Source organism: Sturnira hondurensis, unplaced genomic scaffold, assembly GCF_014824575.4.
Source record: "Sturnira hondurensis isolate 20B ecotype Veracruz unplaced genomic scaffold, ASM1482457v3 Scaffold0004136, whole genome shotgun sequence".
Lineage (NCBI taxonomy): Eukaryota > Metazoa > Chordata > Mammalia > Chiroptera > Phyllostomidae > Sturnira > Sturnira hondurensis.
In genome coordinates this window covers 44,344,256-44,363,319 of record NW_028076767.1, presented here as the reverse complement: position 1 = coordinate 44,363,319, position 19,064 = coordinate 44,344,256, and the positions used below count along the sequence as shown (strand labels likewise).

The 19,064-nt window shown below is 38.0% G+C and overlaps 1 pseudogene; it reads left to right on the top strand.

The window, feature by feature from the left end:
• The first annotated feature begins 1,342 nt into the window (after window positions 1–1,342).
• The window catches only part of LOC118985159 (uncharacterized), a 62,257-nt pseudogene continuing 44,535 nt past the window's right edge, over window positions 1,343–19,064 (top strand).

Below are 19,064 nucleotides of genomic sequence, written 5' to 3'. Positions count from 1 at the left end.
TTTTATCTGCTTTTACCCAGGACATTGTTTCCTAGCTCACAAGTAGTTCACTAGGTGATTTGCATCTCATTAAGAGCTCCAAAAATGACATCTCTCAGCCTGCTGCCTGGTTTTGTGGGACTGCTGAGCATCAGACTCAGGTCTGAGATTGTTTCATGTGGTCATTTTTGGAAAAGCTGAATTAATGAGGTTTTCCCACTGGTTGTAGTTTGGATGGCCATTTTGACCTCATTTCTTGCCCCCCTACACAGCCAAAGTAAGGGAATAGCCATCATTGGGGAGGGTATGGGTGAGGTCAGTCATGACTGTGGGGATGGAATATTGTGAGGCCTCAGAATAAGCAGTTTAAAAACTCCAAGGGTTCTCTGAAAAGATAAAAAAAGATTGATAAACCTATACCCAGACTCATCAAGTAAAAAAGAGAGAGGACCCAAATAAATCAAATTAGAAATCAAAGAGAAGTGACAGCTGACACCAGAGAAGTACAAAGAATTATAAGAAAACATCACAAGCAACCATATGCCAACAAACTGAACAATCTGGAAGAAACAGATAAATTCCTAGAAACATACAATCTTCCAAAACTAAATCAAGAAGAAACAGAAAAGCTGAACAGATCAATTACAACCAACAAAATTGAAGCAATCATAAAAAAACTTCCAGCAAACAAGTCCTGGACTGGATGGCTTCACAGGTGAATTTTGCCAAACATTCAAAGAACTAACATCTATACTTCAAACTGTTGCAAAAAAATTCAAGAGGAGGGAAGACTGCCAACCTCATTTTACAAGGCCAGCATTATCCTAGTTCCAAAATTAGTTAAAGACACTACAAAGAAAGAAAATTATAGACCAATAATCCTGGCAAACATAGATGAAAAAATCCTTTAGCAATACATTAAGAAGATCATATACCATGATCAAGTGGGATTTATTATGAGGATGCAAGGTTAGTATATTATTCACCAATCAAGTAATATGATACATCACATAAACAAAATGAAGGGTAAAAGTTATATGTTCACATCAATAAAGGCAGAAAAAGTATTGACAAAATGCAACACATATTTATGATTAAAAACTCTCCACAAAATGGGAACAGAGGGAACATATCTCCACATAATAAAGTCTATTTATGACAAACTCATAGCTAACATCATATTCTATAGGGAAAACTAAAAGATTTTTCATTAAGATCAAGAACAAGGGAGGGATGTTCACTTTCATCACTCTTATTCAATGTAGTATTGAAAGTCCTAGAAACAGCAGTCAAACAAGAAGAAGAAATAAAAGGCATCCAAACTGGAAAGGAAGAACTAAAACTGTCGTTATTTGTAGATAACATGATACTTTATATAGAGAACCCTAAAGATTCCACCAAAAAACTACTAGAACTGGTCAGTGAATGCAGTAAAGTAAGAGGATACAAAATAACTATTCAGAAAGTGGTTGCATTTTTATAAACCAAGAATGAACTATCAGAGAAGGAAATAAGAAAACAATCTCACAATTGTATCAAAAATACCTAAGAACAAATTTAATCAAAGATGTAAAAGACCTGTACTTGGAAAATTACAAGACACTGAAGAAAATAATTAATGAAGATACAAATAAATGGAAGCATATTCCATGCTTATGGACAGAAAGAATTAATATAATTAAAATGTTCATACTACCCAAAGCAATCTACAAGTATAAATTTAATGCAATTTCTATCAAAATACCAATGGCATGTTTCACAGAACTAGAACACATAATCCAAAAATTTAAAAGGAACCACAAATACCCCAAATAACCATAGCAATATTGAGAAGGAAGAATAAAGTTGGAGGTATCACCCTACCTGATATCAAACTGTGCTACAAGATTATAGTAATCAAAACAACCTGATACTGGCATAAAAACAGACAAGTAGATCAATGGAACAGAATAGAGAGCCCAGAAATAAACCCACACCTGTGTGGTCAATCACTATATGACAAAGGAGGCAAGAACATACAACAAGGTGTAGATAATCTAGCTAATATATGGTATTAGGAAAATTGGAGAAACAATTACAAAAAAGTAAAACTAAACCACCTTCTAACACCAAATACAAATAAACTCAAAACAGATCTAAGATTTAAATGTAAGACTCATAGCGATGAAGCTCCTAGAAGAAAACATAAGTTGTAAAATCTCTGACATTTCTCTTAGCAGTATTTTTTCTGGTATATTGCTTTGGGACAGGGAAGCAAAAAAAAAAAAACTAAACTAATTGGACTACATCAAACTAAAAAGTTTTTGCACAACCAAGGAAACCATCAACAAAACAAAAAAGACAACTTACTGAATGGAAGAAGATGTTTGCCAATGATACATCTGATAAGGGGTTAGTATCCAAAATCTATAAAGAACACATACAACTCAACACCAATAAAACAAACAATCCAATTTAAAAAATGGGCAAAGGATCTGAATACACACTTCTCTAAAAATGACAGGCAGATAGCCGATATAAACATGTGAAAAGATTATCAACCCCACTAATCATCAGAAAAGTGCAAATTACTTTCGGCTTTCTGCTCGGAGAAGGTGAAGGTGCAACTTTCTTTGGTGACCTGAATCTGGGTTCATCAGGCACCACTGCCTCCACCGTGCCCCCCAAATTTGACCTCAACAAGATCAAAGTCATTTACCTGAGGGTAAATGCACTATCAGGGAAGTCAGTGCCATGTCCATCCAAGCCCCCAAGATCAGCCCCCTGGGCCTGTCTCCAAAAAAGGTTGGTGACAACATCACCAAAGCAACTGGTGACTGGAAGGGTCTGAGGATCACAGTGAAACTGACCATTGAGAACAGACAGGCCCAGGTTGATGTAGTGCCTTCTGCCTCTGCCCTGATCATCAAAGTCCTCAAAGAACCACCATGAGACAGAAAGAAGCAAAAAAATAATAATTAAACACAGCAAAAATATCACTTTTGGTAACATCCTCAATATTGCCTGACAGATGAGGCATCGATCTCTGGCTGGAGAACTCCCTGGAACCATTAAAGAGATCCTGGGGACAGCTCAGTCTGTGGGCTGCAATGTTGACGCCTGCCACCCTCATGACATCAGAGATGACATCAGAGATGACATCAGCAGTGGTGCAGTGGAGTGCCCAGCTAGTGAAGAACTACAAAGGAAAATATTTCAATTGAAGATCACTTAAAAACCAAAAACAGAAAAGTGCAAATTAAAACCACAATGAGATATCACCTCACACCTGTCAGAGTGGCTATCATCAATGAACGACAAACAATAAGTGTTGGCCACGATGTGGAGAAAGGGAACCCTCAGATACTATTTGTGGGAATGTGGATTAGTGCAGCCACTATGCAAACAATATGTAGTTTCCTCAGAAAGAAAAATGGAACTGCCTTTATGACCTAGCAATTCCACTTCTGGGATATACATCCAAAGAAACCCAAAACACTACTTCAAAAGAATATATGCACCCCTGTATTGGTTGCAGTGTTGTTTTTTTTCAGTAGCCAAGGTAGGGAAGCAACCCAAGACCCCATCAATAAACGAGTGGATAAAAATGTTGTAGAATATATACAAAAGGAATATTCTTTTGCCATAAAAAAGAATGAAATTCTACCACTTGAGACAGCATAGATGGACCTAAAATGCATTATGCTAAGTGAAACAAGTCAGTCAGAGAAAAACAAATACCGTATGATTTCACTCATGTGTGGAATCTAAGAAACAAAATAAACAAAACAGAAACAGACATAGATACAGAGAACAAACTGGTGTTTGCAAGAGGGTAGGAGTTTGGGGGGGACTGGGTAAAAAGGCAAAGGGATTAAGACATATAAATTGGTAGTTACAAAATAGTAATAGGGATGTAAAGTAGATCATAGGGAATACAGTCAATAATACTGTGATAACTCTGTATGGTGCCAGGTAGGTACTAGATATATCAGGGAAAACACTTTGTAAAGTGTATTCCTGTCTAACCACTATGCTGTACGCTTGAAACATACAGAATTGTATAGGTTGTAAATTGTAATTGAAAAATAAAATTTAAAAAAATTCTAAAAGCAGAGAGAGGGAACATAATGCCAATTTTTTGGTACTATGCACAATAAAGCAAAAAGAAAGAAAATCCATTGCAACCCATTGCTGATTCTGTATAGCTGATTCTAAGCTTCTGCCTTTTGAACATTTCAACTGGTTGCAACCCTCCTGAGATCCCAGCATTTTTGCCCTACATTTGTGTAACGCTTTAAAGAGTCTCGGTTGGTCAGAATTGCTTTTCATCTTTGACTTTTATTTATACAGCAAAACCTCCACAACAGCACTTAATAGCATCATATCTCTGGAAACCAGAGATAATGTTTCCATGGTCAGAAAAATTGTTCTTTTGGAATAAGAAAAAATTTTCCAGTGTCCAGGGAAATTAGTGTCTGCTTTGGGTTTAAGCCATTTGATACAGGTTCCAGAACAAAGCAAATACCTGACAATACCAGGATCCCTACTGGGGTTGCTTGCCCTTCCCAGAATTCCTTCTGCCCAATCAAAACTTCTCTGATCCTGTGCCAAATTTTGAAGATGGCAACTAGCTAGCTAATTTGCAAAATCAGGCCAAAATCTTAGGAAACGGTAAAATCCCTGGTTTTTCCAACCTGGCTGTAGATTAAGATCATCTGGAAGAAGGAGTGGCCATTTTTTCAACGATAACAATGCCGTAGCTCTACCCCTGACCAATTGAATTAGGATTTCCAGCTGCGAGGCCAAGACATCTGAATTTTTAAAAAGCATTTCAGGTGATTCTAATCAGCAAGCAGGGTGAAGAACCACTCCCTTATAACTGGAATTACAACAATACTTAGGAGCACCTGCTCTGCCTTAGGTACCGTGTCTTCTTCTCTCTTCATACGTTACCCATCAGCCTCACTACAGCCCTACGTGTGTGATCGTCATCACCAAGTTCAGACCTCTAATAAGGGCTAGAGGTGGATTCCTACTCACGTGTTTCTGACTCTGCTGCTTTTTTTATTTCTCGAAGTGTGAACATGGGTTGGCGGTTTGCAAGCTGATTTTAAATGGTGTGTGGGCATGACCTTAAATGACACTGAATCATGTAAAAGAAAATCACCCCTTTTTCAATTCTCAGTTTAAATTCTTCAGATTAAGGTGAGAGTTGTGAGGGTGTTCCCAAGTCTTCTCACATTGACTCACCCCTCTTCTTAACAAAACTTTTTTTAAAAGCCCAGACCACTTTGTGGGAAACGGAATCTAGCTCAGGTGTGATAATATTGTCTTCATTGCATTTACTTAATGGTTTACTTCTGTTTATGGCAAATGTTGCCACTGCTTTTCCATTTATGATGGTGAATGAAGTTTTGTTTTTAAAGAAACATATTTAAGTAAAAAAGAAATCCATTGAATTTTTAAAATATTAAACAATAGTATAGGTGTCTTGCATATAGCAAAAATGTTTAAGCAGTAGATAAATGACAGAAGTTTGAGAAATATATCTTTATAACATGCTAATTTTTTAAACAGCCATCTCCACACCTATTAGCCAGTGAGACTTCTCACCTACCATCCTGTCACACCAGATAGGCAAAAACTTGTTTCATCCACATTAGGTCCAGCCTTGGACCTATGACCTTTGTTGCTGCTTCCAACCAAGGTGGAGTCCTGAATCACCAAAGGCTAATAAATATGGGGAGTACAAAGGGTGTACATTCACTCACTCTGCCAAGTAATCAATGAAATGCAAATCAAAACACAAACAATGTGCCATTTTTTCACCTACTGAACCATTAGACCTTTTTTTAAGATGAGACAACAACTTTAAGGTCATCTCAGGTATAGGCAGTAGAAGTATGGTGTGCTACACACTTTTCGGATGGCAAATGGAAATACAAATTATAACTTTTAAAAATATGCATACTTTTTGGGCAATGACTCCACTTATAGAAATTTATCCTAAGAAAAGAATGTGGATTATTGCTGTGACCCGTTTGGCTCCATTGGTTTGAAGTGAAGGGTGCCCTTTTCAACTGGGCAGGGCATGTGCCTGGCTCGTGGGCCAGGTCTCTGGTTAGGGGTGTGTGGGAAGCAACAGATCGGTGTTTCTCTCTCTCATCTATGTTTCTCTCCCTCTCTTCCCCCCTCTCTTCTTCTCTTGCTAAAACTACATAAAATCTTTTAAAAAAGAAAAGAATGCAGATTATCAAAGATCAAACTATGCATATGTTCCTCAAAATATTACTCATTATAGAAAAACATTGCCCAAAATAGGAGATTATATAAATTAATCATAAATCATCTATTAAGTGAAATATCATACAGCAATTAGAAATGATGCCATTTAGTCTAATCTGGATTACAGATAAGAAACTTGTTCCGGCATCTGCTACTAGTGTGAGGATGGCGTAAGGGGGTTAACTTATTTGTACGTCATGTTTATTTATAACTTTAAAAATTCCAACTATACTGTAATAAAAATTTGTATAAAATAAAAAGAATTTTAAAATGTAACTCTAAAAGAAAGATACTATTTTTAAGGTAGGGTAACAGCATGGAAAAGTATTTATGACTTTATTGTTAAGTGGAGGGAAAGCAGTAACAAATTACTGTAGATGAATACCGACACCAGTGTTCTGGGGTGGAGTTGGAACAAATGAATTCACATTCCCAGAAAAATATTGAAAGGATATTAAGACGAAAATACAATGAACTTAGTTTTTAAGAAGCTGACTTCCCCTCCCTCCTTGTTAGACCACAGGTTCTCTAGCACTGCCCCAGTACAGAAAAGGCCTCTTCCTGTTGGAAGCCTTGGCAAATGTGTCCCACGTGACAGAAGCAAAGAGTAGGCCACATACAGGGAACAAATCTTAAGAAGAATGGTGAATAGTTACCATTTATTTGTTCATTATTTGTTCAGTGTGTGCCAAACCCTGAACCATGAAACAGTCCCGAGGGAAATTATTACCACTTCTTTAACAATAACAAGAAAATTCCTCATAGACAATTTATAACTTACCATCTTCCACAGGCACTAATTTAACTCAGGGATGTTTTCTTCGTAGCAGTTTTACAATTTTGAAGAAGATAGTTCATGACATAACTTGGCAACTGGGCAAATCTGAGCTTCCCTTTCATCTTAGAAAGGAAGAATTGAATTACATGCACCCCAAAGGAGAAATCTCTCTTTCTAGTTGTGTGTGTGTGTTTTACAAAAACCTAGTGAATTTCTTAGTCCCTCCTAAAGTTAGTCATGGCAGTATATGTAAGAAAACTTGTAAGAACATCTCAGTAAAAGAACGAGCATCATAATCGAGGCCATGGCCTAGACTTTTGGATTTAGAATCAAAAGACCTGAGTTCTAGCCCTGCCTCTGAAGGGTTAGAAGATGGCAGAGGGACCCACACTCCCTGGACCTCAGACCACTCAGATATAAAAGCAAGGTGCCTTTGGTCAGTTGGACACTGGGAAACCTGAATTCTCAGTTGGATTTTGTCTCTAACTTGCTGTGTGATCTCTTAATCTTCCTATGCCTCATAATATCTCTTTGGAGGTATTTGTCTTGCCCAAAATGAGATGAAGTAAAGAATAAGATACTTTGCAAAACAAGATGCGCTACATAAAATGAAGTGGGAAGGATTAGAAGCACATAACTGGAAAATATAGATCATCTCATAGCTGGAAAACACAGGTCATCCCATTGGACACTACTTCATGTAAGTGTCCACTAGAGTAGCATGCAGTCAACCACCATTGAGGAGAAAGATTATTCAGCCAACAGCTGGGCTACTGTCACTTCCAAGTGCCCTGAGAACTTTGGTCAGAGACATGATCCACACTCTCAAAACTCCCTCCAGATTTCTTCTATTTTCTGACAGACATCTCCAGCTTGTGATAAGGTTCTGTGACAGCTCAGAAGAGAAACGTGTTCATAGTCCCTTTACGCACAGAGTTGACAGAGCTCTGTAAATTAATGGCATACTTCTAAATCTATTTCAATAACACCCCCCCCCCCCATTTGCCATCTGTAAATCTAGAACACTGACCACTCTGTTTGCTTCAAGGGGATGTTTTACTTGGCAAGTGACCCTGGGAATGCCTCACCCACACATGGCAATCAGATTTCTGAGCTACCGCTCTGTGTGCTCTCTCCCAGGAGCCCTGCTCACTGCCTGTCCAGTTCTCAGGGGCCTAGTATTCGTGCTGCCCCACCAGGCCAGCACAACTGAACTGCATGCCCCACCCTGTTCTCCCTTGTGGTTGCTCTTCCCTCACTGCAAACCTGCTGGGAAATTTACCAGAACAGGCACATGTACAGTGGGTGATGAAAAGTGAAACGCTGAGTGTTAGGAGACAATGTTCAGAAGAGCACTTATAGCCAAAATAACCGTAACTCAACAGGTCGAGTAGAGTAGAGGAAGCCATTTCCCTCTTCATCTCTGAGACCTTAGGAGAGAACAAAAAGCCTCAGTTGTGACTTAAATTGTACTGGGATTAGGGTTGCCAGATTTAAGGGGGGAAAAAGACACCAGCTGGATTCAAATCTCGGGTAAACAACCAAACACTTTTTAATGTAAGTATGTCCCAAATATCGCACAGGATATATTTGAAAAGTATTGGTTATCTGAAATTCAGATTTAACTGAGTGCCCTGTATTTGATCTGGCAACTCTAGCTGGATATACCTGCATGTTCAATGGAGTACTGAAATATTAAACTTCCAAACCACTTGTTTGAAGTCATATAATGAAGCCATCAGTTGAATTCAGCTATTTGTCTTTCATCAGGGGCTTGGTCAATTGTGCAGCCACAAAGTGTAGTGACTTGGGATTAGAGAGGAAGGAGTATGCATTTCCTGGGCTCCTGAAACTCCATCCAGATTTCTCCTATTTTCTGGCAGACTCGTTTCCAGTTTATTATAAGGTTCTGTGACAACACAGAAGAGAAACATGTTCAAGGTCTCAAGTATGAAATCAAAAGGTGCAGGGATTCTTGTAAAGGAAACAGACCCATGTTAAATGCAAACCGACACTCAGGACACTATATTCTTTAAAGAAGCACTATAGGGAGGTATCTCCCATGTATTACAAACTGGAGAGTTTGGCTTATAAACATTTATGTGGGGTGGAAATCAGCCAGTTTCAGAATATGAACTTCATTGTCTTCAAAGTGAATAACTCATATTCTAGTGTGTACCTTCAGACTTGGATTGCACAGTTTATCTACAAAAACTACTCAGTGAACTAGGTAATTGTCAGATGACCATACGGTTTTGTAACTCATAAGCAAACTGGCTCAAAAGCCAACACATGGTTGAGGCTCCCATTCTGACTCTTACAGATTAGCCTTTCTTAGCTATAGTTTCTTCATCTTCTGAAAGAAAAAATAATTTTTGTCCTACACGCCTCATTAACTTTTTTTATTTTAAAACTTTTGTCATAAAAATCATGATAAATTTCTCAAAGTGCATACATGTTTGGATTTAATCTATGTGCTATATGCTATTTGTGTTTTGCTTCTTTTTCTGGATTTTGAAATTTCCTCTATCAGCACCATACCCATTATTATCCTTATTGATGCCTCATGGTATGACATCATTTTTATATCTCAAAGTTAACTCTTCCCCAATTATTAAACACATATCATGTTTCTAGCTTTTTTTCTACTACAAAAAGGGTTATAATATCCATCTTCATGCAGATCATCTCTTTTTATCTTTTGGCGTAACTCCTTTTGGGGATGTGTTCAGCTTTTGATTTAGATTGTCAAGTTGCGCTTCAGGAGAGGCGGAGCCTAAGGACTCACCAGTGTGCGTGGGGCCTCTCTCACACTGTCTTTTGACCTTTTGATTTATCCTAATTAACAGGAAGGCAGTAGTAAGTGTTTTAATTTAAGCTCTTTGTTAAAGTGGCTGAACATTTTTTAATATTGCATTTTAATATATAAAAATATTTCTCTGTCTTTCTCTCGATTCAGGCTTTCCATCCATCTGTGGATAATAGACTTTTGTGTGTGTCTATGTCATCATTTGTTTTTATCTTTCCATTGTACTTCCTCTCATCTTAGTTTTGTTACTGTCCATCATATAGAATAATTTACTGGAATATAATTGAACCCATCCCTGCCACTCATATCTTCTCCCACAGTTAAAAAAATGGTCTATTTCATTTCCTTCTAAGATTTTTATGGGAATGTTTAAAATGTTTGACTATATAACTCATCTGGAATTTATTGTGGCCTATGAGAATCAAGAGGTATATTGAGATAAGTAAAAGATTTAGAAATTTTTTACAAAACTAATTGGAGTCCAGTAACACCAGCTTATGGCCTTAAGCAAGTCCCTTAATGTCTCCAAACACTGTGTCCTCTTCTGGACTGAAGTCAGGGACCCTTTCTTATTTCCCTTTATCTTCCCCACAATATCTGACAAAGTGCCTTACGTTCGGGATAAATGTTGTAAAGTTTGTATTGAAGTTATATTTTCTGCATATTGCTATCAGACTGTTCCAACAGCACTCACTGAATCATGATTCATTCCCCAATTATTTATTTGGTTGCTTATGATCGGTCATATATCTATGACGCTCAGATTTGTTCCAGTGGCAAAGCACTGGAAGTTGTAGCACTCTTCACAAAGCATCATGAAATATGGAGATATTAAAGTCAAAATAATGAAAATTAAAATTTGGTGCTAAATCAGACACCAGTTTACACTAGGTTCTAGTACAGTATAGATACTGTATGATCAGATACCAAATATTTTTTTAATTTATGGGAGAAATTTTAAGATTGAGATAATTCTATCCAATAATTTATTGTCTTCTAAGAATCAGGAAAAACACTCACCCATGGAACATCAAGTTGTTCAAGAGCAAAAGTTGAAAACCACATCTTATATTAAGCATTCCCAGTTGAGAATATAAATAAAAGCCTCTGATCAAGTGTAAACACTATATAAATATAAAGTCCAGCTAAAGTGGGCTGAACTCCAGCTGAACCCCAAAAGTATTTAAGATCAGTCTTTTGAGTTGCCAAGTTTGGAATTCCTATAACATCAGAAAGTCTAAAGGAGATCTATGTCAGATCTCCGTGTTCACACCAGCAGCCTCAACTCTGGATGCTTCTGTTTATTAATCTATAAATCAGAGGAGATAATACCAAAAGGCCTCACAACCTCGTGTTCTATGATATTAAATAATATGGATTTTGCAAAGCAAGCAGAAGGTAGGTGTGTTGGAGCTATCAGGAAAAAAAGGCAAAAACCATTTCAATTCTGGATTTCTTATACTCTGAAGACGATACCAGCACAAGAGGCTGGAGTCCTGTCCTCTGCACAGAGTTCCTGAAGCTGTGGGTGGGGTGGCCATTAAGGTTACTGGAATGCTCTACAAGCAACATCCTTATGCTATGCTAATTAATAATTTTTCAGGGAGCTTACTTTTACTTAGATCTTTGAATTTCAAAAAGAATATTTCTTGTTAAGAAAGGTGTTTTTCTAAATTGCTAAAATAAGAGGTAAAACATCTAGGGTGCGGTCCACAGTGGGGTCCCCACCCTGCCACTTGGTCTGGGATAAGTCACTGAACATTTATAGGCCGCAGTTTTCTTTTCTAAAAAAAAAAAAATGAGTATTTAGGATGGATGCTTCCTAAAATCCTGTATTATTCCAATATAAATATGTTCCAATTCAAGAAAAATAAAAATGTAAAACTTCATACTTAGGAGACTAATAATTCACTATTTCAAATGGTCCCTGCTGAGTCATTCTTCACTTAGAAATTCCCCCAGAATTTCCTGAAAGGGTAGAAATCTCTCATGAGGTCAAACTGTGACTACAAATCTTCAACCCCTTTTTATGAGTAATTAGTCTCTGATATACACTTTGTCCAGGAAACTGATATCTCTTCTCTAGACTGTGGCATTCATGAACAATATTCTACTGCAGCTGTGTGTGTGTGTTGACAAGAAGTTAGAACTGCTGAGCCCTGATTCACATGGAGTGCCAAAAAAGACAGCCGATTCCACAAAAGTCATCTGCTTGGAAGGGAAATAAATCATGACTTCACTGGACACGTGGTTTCTTAACTTCCAGTGCACTCTTGGTCCAGGATTCTGAAATCAGGACTAACATAGAGGCTGCTTGCTCCATGAAATCAAGCAATCACCTTTTCCCCTTCTCCTTTGCACTACCTCCAGAGACTACATGGATCAATGGCATTGTTCAAAGCATTTCAGTAAATACTAGCACAAGCCATTTTTCCTCCAGTATGTACAAAGCAAAAAATTTGTTTCTCATCTACCCAAGAGTGTGTGCTCCAGATGTCTTTCAGCGCACACTGTAGGATGTGGAGCAAACCATCCCAGATTGCCTTCCTTGTCCTAGCTGAGTTATCTCACTAAGAGGGCACTTTCTACCCTACAAAGGCTGACCACCAGCCTCTCCTCCACTAGTGTGGACACACCTACTTGCTTTCTGTCACTCTTGACTGCTGATTCAGATAAGAAAGAGGAAGGCAAAGTTACAGACAGTGGCTATTGTTTACACTCCGCAACCCCTGTGTGTTTCTTTTTTTAGGGTGGTATTTCTTTTACTGATAGCAAGGCTCTATCTAACATGCCCATTACGATGGGACACAGTTTATACTCAATGCACATATGTGAAGAGCAATTTTTTATTTAATTTTCCCAAAACTTTGGATGGTTTACAGTAAGGTTTTGCTCTCTTGTTGCAGGTTCAGAAAATGGTCTTGCACAGAAGCAGCCACCACCTCGCCGGAGATGTCAGCAACCCAAAATGCTGAGTAGCCCTGAGGACACCATGTACTATAACCAGTTAAATGTGAGTTCAAAGTGGCCATAAAGCTGTTTCACTGGCTTTGTTTCCAGTTAATAATTCTGTTATTAATACCTGTTCCAGCCCCACCCCCACTCTCTTATGCTCTCCTCTCGAACATGTGCTTAGGCTCTTTATCTGTTGCTTTCATGTCAGGATGTCTGCCTTCACGGTGAATAATTGATGTGGTTTATCAAAGACGAGCAAGATGCATGCTTCATCAGGCTCACTTGAGCCCTTTGATCAAAAAAATTATGCTGTGACTTCTGATATTATCAGCATCTGCTTGCATTCAACACAAAATCACTTTGAATTAAAAATTAACGACTTGCTGCTTTGCTTTGACTGTGTGTTCTTGGCCCTCTCCACAGGGAACTCTAGAATATCAAGGGAGCAAGAGGAAGCCAAGAAAACTTGGGTAAATATCTGTCTTCTTAGTTCTAAGCAACTGTAAACAGAAGGGGTCCTTTGTGATATTACAGAGAATGCAAAACTTTCCTGAGAGGCTTCTAAAAATATGCAATGGGGATAGCCCCACTATTATTGACATTGGAAACTACTTTTCACAGTAGCAAGTATACAAAACTTGAATCTATTCTGTCTGAAAAGGCTGGAATTGCCATCTCAAGGCAAATGTTATTTCTCATCATTTTCTCAGAGAACTGTACTTTCTTCCTAAGTAGAGGCAATAGCGGGTTATATGAAACTCTCTCACAAACAAGAACACTCCACACAGTGCAAATAGGACGCTTCCCCCACATCATCCTACCCCTGGGCCTGAAAGTTACAGGAAAATTTCCTCCACTGGTTAGGACTCTAAAGAGTGAGCTCATTTAATTGTTGGCATCTCAAATGAGACTAGGAGTAAGGTAGGTAATCGGTACCAGTTTAAGAACTGGAGAAGGTCAGGAGGGGAACTTTCTCATCTACAGGGAAGCAGACAGAAACAGAATAGGTAATTCACGTAAATGTAGTTGCAATACGATCACAATTTTCAGGCACCACTAAATCAGGCCATTACCAGCGCACTACTCAGAGCTGAAAAGCTTCTCGTAGCAGACCCCAGCCCCTCTGCGTTGTCCTTCCCCTTAGTGTTGGAACCCACGCTGCTCCAAGTACTCAGACAACTTGAGCTGCCCCAGAGGTGAATGTGCTTTGTTTTCCTTTTCTGTTGAAACTCTTTTTTTTTGTTGCAGCCAGGTCAAAGTGCTTGATGGCGAAGATGAATATTACAAGTCTCTGTCACCTGTGGACTCGATCCCAGAGGAAGAGAACTCAGCCCTCCCTTTCTTTTTTCCCTCGTCCTCAAAAGGTGCATCTCCTGCTCAGCACTGAGCTGTGCTTCCTGCCCCTCAAGTCTGTTGAGGGTAAGAACAATTATGGTAATTGACTGATCATCCTGTAAAAAGAAAGCACTGCCATGGGCTCAGTATCTTTGGACACATGGCAGAGCCTCACTGAACAAGTTTCAGACTCTTGACCATTTTCTCCTACCTCCCTTACCTTCCCCCACATCTGCTCTGCAGCTTGAACTGAGTAATCCCTTCTTTTCTGAAACCATAAGTCTCTTGGGGACACTGAGCAACCTTCACTACAGCAATAACCATCATTCATGCCCCCATCTAAGAGGGTAACAATCTCACCATCAGCCAGTTGTGAACACTGATCATATTTCTTTCTTTTTCCCACCACATCAATCCACGCAGACTATACCCCTGTGAAAAGCCAGGACTTCTCTTCCTCCTTGCCTCTCCACTGCATCCCCTGCCCCTTTGCTGATCTTTCAACCCTGCCGGCCTCTCCCCATGGTCAGGGCTCCATTCCTGAGCGTCTCCATACTGGAAGAGGACAGAAGGTCTCCTAGGCCAGGGTAATTTTTGTGTGTTTAGGGGAAGAGGCCTAAGTTTTCCATATTCTTTCTATAAGGGAAATGAACTCCTCTCTTGCTAATTATTATGCCAAGAAAGCCTTTGCCTCTTTACCTTGTCAAGACATCCTCATTACCTTAGCAGTAAAAGAAAGAAAATTTGGACCTGTCAGAGTCCATGTCACGTGGTGTTGTAACTTTCCATTCTCTGGTTGCTGGAACCAGCAGGCTGTGAATCCCTGCAGGGAAGTGTCTTGTCTCGTCCGTCTCTGTGTGCAGAGCCCAGCACAGTGCCTGGCACCGAGTGGACAGTAAATGCCCACCCTTGGGTGAATGGGGAAAGTTAGTTAGCATATGAAAGGACAGTTACTTTCAATTATATATTATACATGGTTAATCACTTTTATTGCACTGTAAGTCTTCATTCAAGTAATGATGTTGTACTATATATTATAATACTCTATATGATTCAATACAACAAACTTTTTGAGCAATTATATGCAAAACAATATGTGACATTTCTGTGTGATATAAAAACCCTATAAGACCCTTTCTCCAGAACCGATACTCTCAACATTTTTCTTACTCTAAAATACTTGGCAAGTAGTACACATGGGAGTACTCAGATTTTGAGGAAATAGAAATAAAACTCTTTCCAGAACTTTAAAGAAGAGATTTTTAATATATATATTTTATAAACATAAATAATAAAATGAGGCATTTAAAGATCTCATAAATTATAATTTTACAAGAAAGAGAAATATAACCAATGATTCAATAGTCAAATTTCACTTTAAAAAAAAACTGAGTTGATTTTTTTCCAGATCATCACACCGAAGGTAGTGTTTTTAAGGTACATAAGTAGAGCAGAAGAAATACAAATGAACTTCATTTTATTGTTTAAAAATAATATGTAGAATATATGGATTTTTAACATTATTAATATAACTATTTTTGGAAATTTTACTTTTGTCATTGATTTGTCTACTCTTGATTTGATAATATTAGCTGCTTTTCAATCTGTTGAGTAGGAATGTTTGTAACTCCCCACTGCTCTGTGTACAATGTAATTGTATACCTGCCTTGCTTCTAATTAGACATATACATAAATAAAGTTTAAAAGGAAATAGAAGTCATTATAAAATCATAATTCAGCAGCTCTGTAATAATTATTCATTGCCACAGCAACAACCCCTAACAGTACTTTAGCTACAGCAGAGAAAAAGAATAGGCCTGGTCAGGTGGCTCAGTTGGTTGGAGCATCATCCCACCGACTGAAGAAAGGTCTCAGGTTTGATTCCAGGTCAGGGCACATTCCTGGGTTGCAGGTTTGGTCTTTGGTCAGGGCCTATATCAATGTTTCTCTCTCAAATTGATGTTTCTCTCTCTTTCCCTCCCTTACCCTCTTTCTCAAAAAAAAAAATCAATAAGCACACCCTTGGGTGAAGATTAAAATAAAGAAGAAATAACTAAATAAATAGAAGGATATACCATATTAATGAACTAAAAACTTCAGTATCATAGCCATGATAATTCCTTCCAAATTGAGTTATAGACTCAAGATCATTCCTTCTACAGAAGGAATTATCTACACACTGTAGATATTCTTCTTCTTTTTTAACATTTTATTTATTTATCTTTAGAGGGGAAGAGAGGGAGAGAAATATCAATGTATGGTTTCCTCTCCTGTGTCCCCTGCTGGGAACTGGCCTGCAACCCAGGCATGTGCCCTGACTGGGAATCGAACCGTGATCCTTTGGTTCACAGGCCCGCACTCAATCCACTGAGCTATGCCAGCCAGGGCCTAGATATTATTCTTGAGATAGTTATAGTGCCATAACTCAAAAAGCAGTTCATAAACAAGCTGATGAGAATGATATAATCTGGAATTTCATAAATGCCTTCTTAGACTTATTAAAATAATAGGCACATGGGAAAAACAAAACCAAAATCAAATGGTGCAGAGAGTTTACGATGGAAAGCCATCTTCTTCTAAGCCCCTACCTTAGTCCCTACCCCCAGAAGCAAGGTTTTTAAAATTTTTTTCTGATTATTTTCTGTCCTCCATCATGTCTCTGAATAATTTGCTTCTATGTTCTTGATTTATCATTTTAGATGATATGTACTCTCCCTCTCTATGAAAGATGCTCATTTATCTTAATTCTTCCCTCCTCTCTTAACTTCTTCCACTTACAATTTTATGTTTAAATTTTTGTTGATTACTTTTTAAACTTTAAATTATGTAATTAAACCCCTATTTTTGCATCCTCAACTTTAGATAGTATCTCTATGAAGCTGCCTGACATGAAAAAAACAATCGGCTGAAAGATAATATCAGGATGTATAAAATAAGGGGCCCTGGACAGAGCAGCAATCATGCTGAGGATAGAACCGTTTTTTAAAACTTCACTGCAAACCCTTGGTGTTAGTGTTCTGAGTTGTGGTTTCTTCTTCTGTTTGTATTCATGTGCACATACACCTCTATCTACTTTTTAAACTTTATTTAAAAATATAATACTTACATTAAAAGAGCACCAATTAGAAGACTCAGCTCAATAAGTTATCAAAGAGAGTATCCGAGTGACCGCTCCCTACAGTCAAGAACAGAATGTGGTCAGCACCCTGGAAGCCTCCTGCAGTCCCTTCCCGATCACCGATGCCCCACCCCCCTCCCCAAAGATAAGCAACCTCATGACCTCCGTGGCAAACATGGCCATGATCTTCTTTATAGTTGTACCACTTGCATGCATCCCTAAACACTATGGTTAAATTTGCCTTTTGTAGGTACTTTTTGGGAACTTTGTATAAATAGAATCATGTAGGATGTAATTTTTTGGATCTTGTCTTTTTGTACTCACTGTTATATTTGGGAGTTCATCTGTGTTGTAGAATGTAAATATAGTTTATTTATTTTGATGATTTCAGTATATGAATATGCTGTAGTTGATTTACCCATTCTACTTGTGATACATAAATATGAATTGTTTGCAATTGGGGACTATTTTGAAAGTTGCTACTACCAACATTATTGTATATGTCTCTTAGTAGATATTTGCATGCATTTCTGTTGGCTATCTACCTAGGATTAGAATTGCAGGGCCCTAAGGTACACGTATCTTCACTTTAGTAGGTAATACCACACTGTTTTCTTGAGTGGTTGTACCAGTTTACAGTCATCCCAGTGGTATAAGAAAGCTCTCATTGTTCTGCATTCCCACCAGCTCTTGCTATTATATCTTCATTTGGACAATCTGATGGATATATAGCATAATCTCACTGTGATCATAGCTCACATATCACCAATTAATAATGATATTGCACACACTTTTATGTGTTTTAGTGGCCATTTTAGATGTCTTTTTTGTTACATGCCCATTCCTAATTAACTTCTTAATTAACTTTCTAAAAAGATTTTATTTATACATTTTTAGAGAGAGAGTAAGGGAGAGAGAAAGAGGGGGAGAAAAGCATCAGTGTGTGGTTGCCTCTTACACACCCCCTACTGGGGAGCAGGCCTGCAACCCAGGCATGTGCCCTGACTGGGAATCAAACCTGCAACCTTTGGTTTGCAGGTTCGTGCTCAATCCACTGAGCTACACCAGCCAGGGCTTAATTAACTTTGTTTTTCAATTTGAAGAAATGTTAGTTGTTTGTGTTGCAAATATTTTCTCCACTAGGTGGCTTGTTTTCATTCTCTTAAAGTAGCTTTTGATGAAAAAAGTTTGTAATTTTAAAATACTACAATTTGCCCATTTTTTCTTTTTGATTTGTGCTTTTTTTATGGCTTGTTAAGAAGTCTTGGACTGCAAGGTCATAAAGATATTTGCCTTTAGTATCTTTTGGAGGCTTTATTGCTTTGCCTTTCACATTTAGATCTTTAAGCCACACAGAACTGATTTTGCAAATGGTGTGCAGCAATGGTCAATTTTTATATTTTCTGTAATGGATATTCAGCTGTCTCAGCCCCATTTAATGAAAAGATGATCCTTTTCCTACTACTCTAAAATACTACCATTTACATAAATGAAGCATTCACGGATCTGTTTCTAGATTCTTTATTTTCTTCCATTTATCTATTTGTTATCCCTTGTCTTAAACACCATACCTTTATTATAGGGCCTGGGTATATGGCAGATCAAGTCTTTCGGCATTGTTTCTCTTCTCCAAGAGATCCTTGATTAGACTGGACACTTTGCATATCATAGAAGCAAATACTCAACCTTTGGGAGAAAAAACTGTTGGGGTTTCCTTGGAATAATCTTGAGTCTATAACTCAATTTGGAAGAAATTATCATGGCTATGATACTGAAGTTTTTAGTTCATTAATATGGTATATCCTTCTATTTATTTAGTTATT